At 44.1% G+C, this 14,055-nt stretch overlaps 1 protein-coding gene and 1 long non-coding RNA gene across 2 annotated transcripts in view; one reads left to right on the forward strand and one right to left on the reverse strand.

Annotated features, from left to right (window-relative positions):
• LRMDA (leucine rich melanocyte differentiation associated) overlaps window positions 1-14,055 on the forward strand; it is a 1,312,323-nt gene that overhangs the window by 14,407 nt on the left and 1,283,861 nt on the right. The gene's annotated exons all lie outside the window — the stretch shown is intronic.
• LOC309604599 overlaps window positions 9,147-14,055 on the reverse strand; it is an 807,304-nt gene continuing 802,395 nt past the window's right edge. Inside the window, exon 3 of the long non-coding RNA XR_014230917.1 lies at window positions 9,147-9,236. This is a non-coding gene — a long non-coding RNA (uncharacterized lncRNA). The remainder of the gene's footprint in view (window positions 9,237-14,055) is intronic.

The raw sequence follows: 14,055 nt of genomic DNA on the forward strand, positions 1-14,055 counted from the left end.
ACTGCTGTGCTGGTGATTTCAGCTGTTCCCTGCCCCTTTATGATGAAAAGGGAGTGATTATGCATTTTGCTGGGTGTCTATGTTTAATTGCAGGGATGTAGGAACTACGAATTCTCCCTGGCCGAGGCTTTCCTAATAAAAGCTCTCTCCTGTCCCAGCTGCTTTCTCTTCCCCTTTGCACTCACACCCTCATCACTGCCACAGCACAAGGTCACTTAGGATTGTAAATGAGGAAGAGACATACACACACATGCTCAGGTTTCCTTTTAGAGTTTAAAGAAAAAAAGACACCCCCTCCTCCAGACCCATCATTATGGGGATCAGCTACGTGCCCCCCACCTTTGCACCACCTCCCCTAAGCTCCTCTCTGAGTTTATACAGAACCCAATTTTTCAGTCTCTTGGGTGTCTGCTTTTTCTCTGGTTCTGAAGAAATAAGAGACGGGTAGAGCAGGGAAGACCGACAAAAGAGCTTTTTTCTTTAAAAAAAAATCCCAGACCCATTTTTGAGATAAAGCAAGACTTACTAAAAACAATAGGAGAGGAGGGTGGGAGAGGGGGTGTTAACCCCCATACCGCCTAGTTTCTGCAGCTGGAGAAATGTTTTAAAAAAATGCACCATTGTTAAAACTTTTTTTTTTTTCCCTGATGGATTTATTTATAAGGTAGAGAAATATTTTCCCCATAATTGGGTAACTCTTAATAGTAGCAATTGCATATTTATCAGTGTGAGGGGCTATTATTAATGTAACTGTCAGACCCAAACACATTTCTGCATTAAATCCATTTAGTATGTGCATTATTCGGGCTCGAATGTCACCGGGACATCAAAGCCCCGGAGGCATGGAGAGCTCAGTGCCCTGCTGTGGCTGCGGAACAGGCCCTTGATCAATAAATGTAACATGTTAATGCAGAGCAAATAGAATAAAAGATTTCTTTGACAAGACATGAAAAATCACCTTGTGGCAGCTGGCATGTGATGCCGTTTCTGGGGAGACACTAGCAAAGTTGATCTGACAAGTAAAGAGGAGAGATGATGGTTGTAAGGTGCTTTTGTTTCAAACTTCTTTCTTGACCTGTCAGGTTTTGAAGGCGCCTCAATGGCTCTTTTTTGTCATGTGAAAATTGTAGTCTTAGGTAGTTATGAAGCAGTTATCTCTTCTCAAATTGTGAATGCTGCTGTTTAATTGATTCACTTAGCATTTGAAACTGTCACGCATTAATAATTGCGAAATCCTGTAGATACGGCACGAGTGTGTCACGCTTAAATGTGTAGTTATCAGAAAATTAATATCCTTAATGAACCGGTGCTTTCAAACTAACATTGCATGAAATCTCTTTTGCCCTTTCATTTGCCGAAGCCACATCCGCCAGTTTGCCGAGAATCACCTCTCGACAGTTTGCTTTCTTGATGCCCGACAAATGCCAGCTTTGCTGTGGGTACATCGCCTGCTCAATGACAATAAATATAGTAATTATACTGGAGTTAGTAATTAACATAATTGTAGTCAATTACGACAAATACAGTGCTAGAGCTAAATAAATGAGAGGGGAGAAATTAGCAAGCTAATTGATTTATCTTTACTTCGCTTTCTATTACAACTGGCAGGGCTGTTTTTCTTGGGGAGGGGGAGGGGAGGGGCAAAACATCCCCACAAGGATTGTTTACAAGTAACTGATTTTGTTTTGAAGTTGCTTTGTCTTTGACATATTATTACACATCACCCCCCACTCTGCTTACAAGGAGGAAAAACGGAAAGAAAAAGAGAATTTAAATGTCAAGGGAACATTTTGTTAATTTAACTACATCAAGCTGAATGCTGCATCTAAAGGAAGACAGGATTTAGCTTTTGCTAAGGCTTGAGGAGTTATGTTGTCTTCTCGGCTATTGTCCTGGTAAAAGAAAGTTTGAGAGAGAGAGAGAGAAAGTGTGTGTGTGTGTGTGTGTGTGTGTGTGTGTGTGTGTGTGTGTGTGTGAGTGAGTGAGTGAGTGAGAGAGAGACAGAGAGACAGAGAGACAGAGAGAGAGAGTTCGAAATATTGTCTCCATCAGCTAGGAGGTGTTTTCCTGGATGGTACATTTTGGGGTTATATGTGCCGCTGGCTTGGGGTGAGAAGTGGACATATTTTACTTGGTTCAGCCCCACTTGACCTTGTTACGCCTTCTTCCCTGGGTACTCTGGGAACACACAGAGGAAAGGAGCGGCCAGAGTTGCTGGACAGGGCAGGGGAGGGGCTCCAGCGAGGACCCACCCTCTCTTTGCCACACTTCAAGTCTGCCCAGGCTCCTGGGCTGTCGCACTCCTGAGGCTGCCTGGAAAGTTGCTGTGGGGTCTCAGTGCCCATGTGTTTCGAGCTGGTTTATTCTGTGCTGCCTGGAGCCCTGGTTAGTGGTGTTGATCGTGCATCTCTGTTCTTTGTTCACCGCTTTTAACATGACTGCTGTTCATGCCGCTCAGGGAAAACCTGTGCATGTTTTCAGGCTTGCGGTCGCATCTCAACCCTGTTTGTTTTTTTTCTTACAACTTTTAGAAACAGGATTTTTTTTTCCCCTCTGCCTATTGACACAGGATGGGGCTAGTGGCCAGAGTTTTTTAAAGGTTGGAGAGCTTAAAATCTTAGGCTGGTCTCACCCAAGGTTAAAATTGAGTGCTTTCAGGACATGGCAGTTAAAGTATTCAGCATCAGTTCTAACCTCGTCAAAGCCCCAGTTAATCCCCTGAAAATGAAGCAGTTTAACAAATTAAAAATTTGTTTCAAAGCCTTTTACTTGGCTTTTCTTGAAGATTCCACTGGATAAGTTCCTAGTCTGATAGGAGCGGGAGTCAGAGGCTGCAGTTTTATTTGTATGTAGGTGGTACATATAACCGTGCATAACCTCGTGTGGAATTCAGTCTTTCTGTTGCAGTAAGATACTGCCTGTATTTTGGAACACCAGGATGTACTCGGCCACTGCTTAGTGTGGTCATTCTTCATGTGTGCTGCATTTGGAAATCAATTTCTGATATGAAATATTTATATACAAGGAATCATTTAAATTATTTAAAGTTTGCAGGCATAATGGCCTTTCTGATGAAGTCTCAAATTATTTTAGTAAATGCATGGACCTTCTGAGCAGAAAAGACTTTCATAGTTGGGGGTGGGTAGGGGGTCGGAGAATGATGCTTGGAACTCGAGCCTGATTTAGTTTGTTGTGGGTCAAAGAGGAATCCATGATTTCTATGTGTAGCTTTGTTTTCCAAAAATAGATAAATTCCAGGTATCGTATACCTCTAGAGAGAGCTGTGAGCACTTGTGAGAGGCAGTGAGGGGTGTGGGGTGAGAGAAAATGTGTGAAGAAAAACCTTTTTGCTGTTGACCACTGTCAAAATGTGGCATTTGTAGTATTGCTGCTGTCTGTAGTCTCTACTCACCTGCTGGTTTTTATATATACCCTGTCTTTTCTCCTGAATGGCGCTCAGATGTAGAGCGGATGTCAGTCGGTGAGAACATAGGATGATGGCAAAGGAAGCCTCTTTACATTTTTATTATTTTACAATTAAAGTTGCCCTAACTGGAGCTAGCTTTATTTTGCCCTCGTACTACTAAAGAAATAACAGCACAGGGCATAATTTAGATGAATTCTTTTCGAACAGAATGCTGTTTGCAAAGGCTCCATTTTGTCCCAAGACTCTTCTCTGTTTCACTGAGACAGACACCCATATAGATGTTTAAATATGTGAGTTTTGAGGTGCTTTGTTCCTCAAATTCTGATTACTTTTTATATTTGTTCCGCAGCAGCTCTGATGATTGCATCTACTAAAATGCATTTTTGTGGAGTTGGTGGAGCAGGAAGCGAGAGGGGATGGAGTTTGTTAAGAGCCTTTGTCCGTTCACCTTCTGAAAAGCTGGATGAGGGGCACTTGCCCATCAGTCTTGGGGGTGCATTGCAATTGCCTGGTGGAGTGTGCATTTTATTTCAGGGTCTTATTTTTCAGAATGAATTCCCTGTCCTATCTAAGTGCATCACCGTGGTAGCTCACCTCCTGAGGATTCGAAACCTCCCAAGAGCAGTGGGTGATCAGGACCCGAGGGTGACCCTGAGAGGGCAGGCTGTCTTCATCTGTGCTGACAGTTGAATTACGGGTCTGTCCTGGTTGGCTCTTGTGAATTCTTCCTCAGACGCCTGAGCTGGACTAAAATCACAGAAGGATAGCCATCCTTCCAGTTGTATAATTGGATGTAGCAAACCAGTACGCTGAATTCTGTTCTTGGAGGCTGGGCTCTGGTAGGCAAAATCAGCCTGACGTGGGGTATAGAACGGAGGCTGCCAGTAACTCCCGAAGGTCAATTCTGTCCAGTATCCTGCCTCTGAGGAGCACTGCATTTGTTCCAGCCCATGATGTGAAACCCCGGAAGAATGACTGTAGGGGTAAATTTAACCATAGAGTTGAAGGTTTTTCTTATCTTCTTCCTCTTTAGCTGGTGGGTGCAAGTCAGGCCTGGGATGACATGTTTTGGAGAATGCCGGCAGGGTTGCAGTGGGCTTTCTAGCTGCCGTGTACAACCACGTGCACCCTCCATGGATGCACTTTAGGGCCAGGTGCTTTCCAAGGTCTTTGAGAAACCACCTCATATGGCCATGACCTAGATTATCGTGCAACTGAGTGGAGGTGGGGACTGCTTAGGATAGCAGGGTTCCCCAGAGCTGTCTGGAGATGTCCGCAAGGGCTGAGGACTTGGATCATTGTTCTTGGGAAGTCCCTTCCTGTTCATTACAAATACATAAATATTCAATGCGTACTAGGTTCCCCAGTACCTGGAACTTAGAGATGTGATATACCTCTTTGCAAAAGCTTATATGCTTAACGTGGAGATAAGGCTAATTCAGGTGAAATTATTAGAACAGTACAGGGCCACAGCCAAATCTACCAGCAACTTTGAGAATTTTGTGGTTCTTTCCTATTGGGAAGCATAGTTACTCCATCCACTGTCTGGAAGCTTGATCTGAGTTAGAGAGCAGCTTTGGGGAGCCACACGTGGAGAGGAAGGGTCCCAGCCAGCCAGGCTGAGCAGTTAACTTGACCCAGGTGAGCCCTGGGGTTGGTCCCAGACAGGTCTCCCAGGATATCCACAGGACAACACGGTTCAGTTAAGTGCCAGGGTCCATGCTCTCAGTTCTTATGCCCCAGAAGGTCTCAGGAAAGGGGACTTCTTCAGAGGAAACATCATGAGAAAGACGGGCTTGGGCCACTCTGAAAAGAGAGCAGAGTTGGCCACGCTGGTTCAAGATTTCTGGGCTGGGTAGATAGCTTGCGCAACGTTGGGGCTTTGGGACCAGGCTTGTCCTGAGTGGAGCTGGGGAGACCCTGATCTGTGTGCCCTCAGGAGTTTGTGGGAGTCCAGGAGGAGAGAAATGGGAGAGTAGGGTGAGTTTCTTCTCTTACACACACACACAGACGCCTGCGCTGTGCAGCGTGGAGGTGGTTCTGGGATGGAGAAGCTGGGTGGGGAGGGAGGCTGGTCAGGCCAGAGTCTTGGGGGAGGCCAGTCAAGTCAGGACTCCGGGGAGGTTTGGCTTCTCCCTGTCAAACCTTCACCCTGCAGTGAGAGGCATGTGGCGGGGACACGCCACCTCCAGCTGGTGGAGGGCAGCCCATTCCCCGGCTGAGCAGGGCCTGAGTGTCGGCCCTGACACGCATACGTGGCAATTACCCTGTTAGAAGGGTCACGGTTAATGGAGTTCTTCTAGACTGCTGCTACGAGTGCAGGGCTGCTTAGCACCCGGCAAGGCCCTGCAGCTCATTCAGAAGAGGAGGAACCAAAGCTTGAAATTTCATCTTTCAGAAATTATATTTATTATTGTTTTTCCACGTCTCAGTGTTTGTGCAGCGCTGGCATTTGGGGTGCATTCTGCCCTGGGAGAACTTGCACGCTACTGGTTCTGTGAATGCCCTGGGGTCCTTGCAGTAACTCTGCCTCTCCACGGAATGTAAGCTTTTCCAGGATGAGTCAACATCTTCTCATTCAGGGGTGCCCAGGGCAGGGTTATGCACGTGGTAGGTCCCCTGCTATTGGAAGACGCTATCTAATCTTGGAATTCCTCACTTGCTACAGTGGTTGTTTAAAAGCATGATACTGGTCTTAAAAGGTAGCAGTAACTACCATTCATCCATCAGCTGCTTCTGATTGCCTTCTTAAGGCCTTATGGCAAGCTAGGTGTTCTTCACAGTTTAAAGTTGGGAAATGAAAGTGTTCCGAGTTTAAGGGACTTTTCCCAGGGTACACAGCTGGTCGTGGAGGAGCCAAGGTCTAAATGCAGTTTTGCACAACTACGAAGCCTACCTCCTTGGCTCTCACATCGTATTGGATTCCGTTGTGTTTCCCACAATTCCAACTGATTGTTGTCCTTGAGATCTTTACTTGCTGAACTAGTGTAGGTTGGTAACTAAATGTCAGAGAAGAGCAAAATTGTCTTCCAGGCCCATGAACAGGGGACAGCTCTCCCCGTGCCCCCCTTCAAGGTTGTTGCTGGTTTTTCTTCCCAAACTTATATTTGACCTTATCATATTTCAGGGGAGATAGAAACTGTAGGCAGTGAATCTTTACATCAAATACTAGTAGTTTAGAAGTCTGTAGAAAATTAGGTTGGGTTAACTTGTCCTCTTCCTTCAGGAAGATAAACAAGAACAAAAATAGAACAAACTCCGTCCGCTCTAATAAGGGGCCTCTGGGGGCTGGGCCTCCACTACTGCTTTTGGATCCGTCTCAGGTGTGAGTCCTATTGCTGCTGCTGTTAATCTGGACACAGCCCTTCAGGAGGCGTGAGTCTCTGTTTTCTTATCAGTTACAGGCAAAGCATATTGTCCACTTTTCTCCTCAGGATGTCTCTGGGTTGCACAGGAGATAGGTTATTTGGATGCAAATGCTTTGTAAATCGCTAAACACTACATAACTAACTATGATGCATTTTTCCCAGTTTTATTGACATGTGATTGATACATAACATTGCATTAGACCACGATGTACAACATAATGACCTGATAAATGCGCATATTGCAAAATGGTTACCACAATAAGTTAATATCATATAATGCATCGTATGATGCATTATTGTCATTATAATTTTTTATTTTGAATGAGAAACTGAAATTTTGCTAGTTTGAAGCTCAGTCATTGTTGGAGACCACGAAGCCAGAGGACGTCTGTCTGGGGCTGATCTGGTAGAAAAACAGTGAGATCATGAGACAGGATACCTATTTGTCTTTACTCCATCACAATTATCTGTGAGCTACTGAGCAAGTCATTTAATCTGTGTTGTGATTTTTCCAGACAGGGGATAATACTCACCTATCAGGGTTGTGAAGATCAAATGAAGTGCTTAATGTAAGAGTTTTGTTCCTGTAGGTGATGTACCTAAAAAAAACAGCTATCCCCCAAATCGTTAATTTCATTTTTTGACTCTTCTGTTTTTTTGAGCAGACTTATCTTTGAGATTATTGTGCTTGGGCTCATGTTGCATTTGTTGTTTGTGACTTGTGTACAAATCAAAAGGGAAATCATAGTCCTACAGTGTATTTCCTTGCAAGGAGCATGTGACTCTGTTCTATATCCCTAAGTTTCTTCCATCTGATTCTCTTGCCTTTACTAAAAGTTTGCCTTTTCTGTAATTTCTGATCTGCGTTGAATTGATGGGTTTTGTCATAACTAACAGGATCTGTGTTAGCTTTTTCACAAAAAGGGCTTCTTAGAGCCTCTTCCCAGAATTGTAAAAATCACGTTTAGGTAGTGCATAGGGAGATAGAAAGTGGAGTTCTGAGATTGGAAGTACAGTCTTCTTTTAACAGTAAATCAAAGTATAAACTAGTCAGATGATAGAGAAGGTGAGGAAATAAATGAGGAAAGGAACATGGACCAGCCAATCCAGAGAGAGAGAGACGGCTCTGGATTTTATTAGTCAGTGTAGCAAAGAAATTTCTATTGGCTGTACGAAAGCATTTTTGTCTGCATCTGTGAACTGTTTGTGCCGTGTTGAGCTGTGCACTATTTTTTTTTTAATTTTAATTTTAATTTTAATTTTTTTATTTTTGGCTGCGTTGGGTCTTCGTTTCTGTGCGAGGGCTTTCTCTAGTTGTGGCGAGTGGGGGCCACTCTTCATCGCAGTGCGCGGACCTCTCACTGTTGCAGCCTCTCTTGTTTCGGAGCACAGGCTCCAGACGTGCAGGCTCAGTAGCTGTGGCTCACGGGCCCAGTTGCTCCGCGGCATGTGGGATCTTCCCAGACCAGGGTTCGAACCTGTGTCCCCTGCATTGGCAGGCAGATTCTCAACCACTGCGCCACCAGGGAAGCCCGAGCTGTGCACTATTTAACCGTTCCTTTCTCCCACATACACAAGTACTAATAATGACGTAACATCAATTAACTAGTGCTTAGCATTCTCTCTCATTGAACCCTCCCAACTTGGTGATAAAAAAAAAAACAACTGTTTACAGATAAACCAAGGCTTAAATTGATCAAGTACCTCACCCAACTTCCCATAGTAAGAGTGGAAGCCGCGACTGACCTGGGCCCCCCCCACCACTTTATCACAGTCCTCCACTTCTCCCGTGATGCTCTATGCTGTGCTTCATAGACCCACACGCTGTGAGAGGGGTAGAGGTAAGTTGGTTTAATCCAGTAGTTTCCAAAATTATTTTTCTAGTGGCAGGATCCTTGTCAAACAAAATTTTACAGAGAAAGAACATTATGAAATAAAAAGGCTTTGGTATTTTGGAAAGTGAGTCAGCAAAAGCAATGAAGCTGTTCGGATGAGCCACTGGGCTTGATATTGAGGTGAGAGACAAAATGCAGTTTGATACTTGCCCCAGTGTTCAGATGATTCCTGCATTTGGTTTTGGGTGTGCAATATGTAAATACTAGTTCACTCAGTAAGTAGTTGCAAATGGTAACAGTTTTTTTCCCCCTTAAATTTCACCTTGCAAATACCAGGAAATGTTTAAACTAGACAGTTGTAGGAAGAAACTCGAAGATCTGCACAAAATGAGTTAATTTGGCGGCACAGGATAATACGCTGTTCTACAGTGTGTTGAAATTTGGTATCAAAGTACTTGAGAGAACATACTGCTCTTAAATTAGTTCTTTTTTTTTTTTAAAGTTTTAAATTCTTTTTTTTTAAATTAATTAATTAATTTATTTATGGCTGTGTTGGGTCTTCGTTTCTGTGCTAGGGCTTTCTCTAGTTGTGGCAAGCGGGGGCCACTCTTCATCACGGTGCGCGGGCCTCTCACTATCGCGGCCTCTCTTGTTGCGGAGCACAGGTTCCAGACACGCAGGCTCAGTAGTTGTGGCTCACGGGCCCAGTTGCTCTGCGGCATGTGGGCTCTTCCCAGACCAGGGCTCGAACCCGTGTCCCCTGCATTGGCAGGCAGATTCTCAACCACTGCGCCATCAGGGAAGCCCTTAAATTAGTTCTTAAAAATCGTTAAAGTAATTTAAAAGTTAAATTTGAATTAGTCATTGGAAGAAACTGAGAAGCCCCTTGTGGTGCCCTAGGGTTCTGTGGAACACAGTTTGAAAACCACTGGTCTGATACTTTCTTTTAACATAGAAAATTGAGGCCCAGAAAGTGTAAATGGTGGGTTGGTGCTGGGAAACAGGAAATTGTGCCAAAGAAATGTTTACTTTCTAAAATTAGTTTTTCAAGCTTTTTCTCTGGTTATAAAGTAATCATTTTATAAAAATACAGGGAAAATATACAGAAGGAAATTTTAAACCATGAGCTTACTGCTGAACAAGAAACCAGTATTCCACTATTCACATTTGAGCATGTATAAGTTTTTACAAAATTGGGTTTGGGCTGTATATACAAATGGCATTTGAACAACGTCGGGGTTAATCCGTGTATAACTTGTACTTGACCCTCCATATCCAGGGTTCCTCTGCATCCAGAGATTCAACCAATCGCAGATTGTGTAGTACTGTAGTTCTTACTATTGAAAAATATCCAAGTATAAGTGGACCCGTGCAGCTCAAACCTGCGTTGTTCAAGGGTCAACTGTATAGACTTGTATCCTATTTTTTTCTCTTAATGTTATATCATGTGATTCAGTTTTCTTGGATAATGTGGTTTTTCAGTGATTACGTAATATTTTTTCACAGATGCACCATAACTGAGCCATTTTCTTATTGGTTGACATATACGTATGTATCGTTTTCCGCTGTCACGTGTTAATAAGAAATGCTGTGATGAACATCTTTGCCTATAAATCTTTTGGTTCACTCTTTTCACTGTTTCCTTAAGATAATTTCCCAAAGAGTGAAATTACTGAACTAAAGGTCATTAAAACAACAGTCTTCCCCAGAAGCTTCTCTCTGACCCTTCATCCATCTCCCACAGGAGAGTCTCGGTTGTGGCGTTTTCTCCGTGTAGGAGGTATCAGATTCGGGGGGTGTGGGCGGCCTCAGTGGGAAAGATCATCTCGAGCATCTTGACCTAAGCCTGTCCATGCTTCCTCTCCAGAGGCCGAATGCTTTGTGGGTGCTTAGGCTGGTTCAAACGTGGGTAAAGCTGAGATCTGCCTAGCGTCTGGGAGGTCCAGCTCACCTCTGAGTCCATGTGTTGTCCCTGCCCACTGCGGGGACCTTGGAGCTCTGGAGGCCCTTTCGGGGCAGGTCTTTGCCCAGTGGGGTGTCAGGCCCCCAGAGGTGGCCAGGCTTGTGAGGAGGTAGAGAGAGGAACCCAAACCATTTTCAGCCTTTCCTTTTCAGATCCTACCTTTTAAGCATACCTACATTTACCTGCAAGGGCAATCGTTTTGCATTTTAATGACAAATCAAGTACGCTAACTTGCATTTGAAACGAAAGTGCCTTAAATGTCTCTGGCTGTCAGAATGAGATGTTAGGAGCCTGATGAAAAGCGAACAAAGAAGACAAAGTATGAAGCCTGGATACAGTGCAAAATGAAATAAAACCTTGTATGGCCTGTCAGGGGTGTCAGTTGATATTCATATCTAAAGCACATTATAGCATTACTTTGCAGCTCATAGCTTACTCATCTGTCTTTTTTAATTCATCACATTCGAGCCCACATCTTTTAAGTCTCGTGTGTCAACAATGGGAGAAATCTGTTAATTGACAAATGAGTGTCACAAATGTGAATTGGTGCCTTTACATCAGCGGCAGGTGTAGTCTCTTTTGTTTTTTGTTGGATCTATTATTGGCATAAGCCAGTGTAAGACATCTGTCTTTGTCGGAATGAGAAATGACAGGCCTTCTTGGCTGTCATTGTCTTAGTGCGTGCTCATTCTGTGAGATACTGTATAAAGATAAAATGTCAGTTAAAAGAATATGAAAAACTATCTGGAGGAAGTCCTTAAATTACTCAGAGAGGGGATCCGGGAATTGGGACTGGAATTGAAATCCGAGTGTTTCAGTTTGTATCTATCACACCTATTTAAAAATAATATTTCCTGAGTAACAGGATGAGGTTATCAGGCATTTAGGACGATGTTATATTGTCCTGGTATAATTAGCTTTATAACGTGGGGAGAAAATCTACCTTTGGAAGATATGAATTTATTTATTATAAGGTCATCTCCCAGACGAGCACAGAATTGTCTCAATAAAAACACTCCAGGTAGGATTCTGGGTGTTGATTTGCATGTGTTTTGCAATATTGAAATTGTTCCCCTCCAATTTCTTTTTCAGTTATACTCCTATCTGAGCCTGATGAGAAGCATAATGAAATAAAAAGCAGCAGTTGTGGAGTGATGAGACAGTTAGTGGGGAGAAAACTGTTAGTTTCACTGAGCTCCTGGTGGGTTTAGAGATGCAGGTGAGTCTGGACACCTGAGGCTGTGTTGTTAACTTGTTGCTGGTGAGAGAGGAGACAGAAGGTCTAACGGTGGAGGAATGCTCCTGCACCCTGTTGTATCCGCAGGATCTGGGGAGCCCCTAGACGTTTAGGGCTGGTAAGGACACCTGGTTATAGGATGGGTAGACTCTTAAGGCATGCTTCCCAAACTTGAGTGTGTACACAAATCCTTGAGGGTCTTGTTAAAACGCACTGTCTGTTGCAGTAGGTCTGGCCTCGGGCCCGAGCCTCTGCATTTCTAACAAATTCCCAGGTGATGTTGATGTGCTGCTTTGTAGACCCAGCGTGAACATCAAGGAGTTCAATTCATCTTCTCACAGACCATCTGGTGGGCTCCTGTAGAGAGCATAGAGTTAAGAGGAGAGGCAAGGCTTTGGGTGCTGGGATGGGCTAGACTCTTCTGGATCATTCCTACATCAAGAAGTTATTTTTTTCTGCAGAAATGTTTCTCGCCCCTTCAGAAGAGGCCCAGACTCACTGATTTTTCTCCAACTCTATGTGGCTGGGGGACAGGCCTCTCTGAGTCCAAGGTACCCTGCCTTCTCTGAAGGGGTTGGCACTGTGTGTGTGTGTGTGTGTGTGTGTGTGTGTGTGTGGGCATGCGTGTACATACACAGTGTACATAGGCTCGCTGTTGTGTGGTCGAGGAAGGGCATGTACTGAACCTTACATGTGTGTTGGCAGAACCTGAGTGTTTTTGTGTGCACCTTGTGTATTTGGGGATAGGCATGCAGCAGGCCTGAGTGTACACTATTTGTGTGTGATTTATAAACACACATGTTATATGTTTACATAGCAGGCGTGTACCAAACTATGGGAGGGGACGTGTGCATGAGAGTGAATTTGCTCAGTGGAGCACTAGGGATCCTTAGCTGATACCCATTTGAATAATCAGATCGATGGGGTATATGTAGGGGAAGAAAATGGCATGAGGATCCACTGCTGGGGCTGCAGCCTGGTCCTTTGGTGTTATTAGTCTTGCGTAAACATATTTCCCTCCAAGGTTCCTCCTGGCCCACTGCCGTGGAAGCTGAGTGCAGTGTTTATTTTCCGATGGAATAGACCCTTGGCAAAGTTAGACAATCCTATTGGGATCTGGGGAAGTCGTCAAATTATCATCAGAGGATCAGGAAGGGCAAATTATGTGGAGTCTGAGGACGAGACGCTCTCCTCCCTTTTCTTTTTATTTGAGCTACAATCATGACTCAGAGCACAAAGCCACCTCTTTTCTTTTTGTGTAAACTAATAATGAAGTAATGTGTAATTGGGAGGATGAAACTGCTCTTTTTCTGAGGAACCTCAGGAAAGCCGATGGTTCTTTCTCCAGACTCTTTTCTCCTCCCCCCACCCCACCCCAGGCCCTGGCCTTCTTCATTTCACATTCTGTGTATTGCAGACCTTTCCCTGGCTGACCCTTAAATGCTGTGTTCTGGAGGAAATTTTTTAATTTTGTTTTTTAAATTGAAACAAGGCTTACCTGAAGGGGGTGAGGCAAGCCAGAGAGAAAGGAAGGGAAATGGCCCATCTGAAGGACAAAAAAAAAAAAAAAAGGCACAGAAGTTGCGCCCTAAACCCCTTTTGCTATAAACGAGAATGTTTTTGTCACGTGGAGAGCGGCCCGTTTTGCTTTCTGTGGAGGTGCCTTAGCAAAGAGGAAGTTGAGTATATGTGTGTGTCCTCCCCCGTCTCCCTGTTCACCTTCTAAAAATGGGCAAGGCATGCACATGGATCTCGTGTTTATCCATACACATGTCTGTGTGCGCAGACATAGGCCAGATCCACACACAGACATCCTTTTGTCCGAATACTAGGGGACTAGGTACATAAGAAGACCATTTTACGTGCCCGCTCTTGGTTTTCCTTTCATTGCTGGCTGTCACAGAGAATCTGAAACAGACAGAAATTTATTGGGTAGTATTTAGAAACATGTCGGTGGTAACGACTGCAGCTCTGATTTCAATTAACACCCACTAAATTTAGGCTAATGCCGTGCATTTGTAGACCTGTTGAATGTGCTTGGCATCACGTTGAAAAAATCTAAAGTGGCCACAGTTTAAAAAGCATTCCATGCTGACCCCCGCTTTTGCATCTGTTCCCCTTCCTCACCGCTCTGGCACACCGTGGTGAGCTCCTCTGTGAACTGGAGGGCCTTTGAAAATCTCTTACTTCAGATTTTTATAAAATGACCTTTCAGTTTCAGAGAG

This window comes from Balaenoptera borealis, assembly GCF_965194805.1.
Source record: "Balaenoptera borealis genome assembly, chromosome: 10".
In the NCBI taxonomy this organism is placed as follows: domain Eukaryota; kingdom Metazoa; phylum Chordata; class Mammalia; order Artiodactyla; family Balaenopteridae; genus Balaenoptera; species Balaenoptera borealis.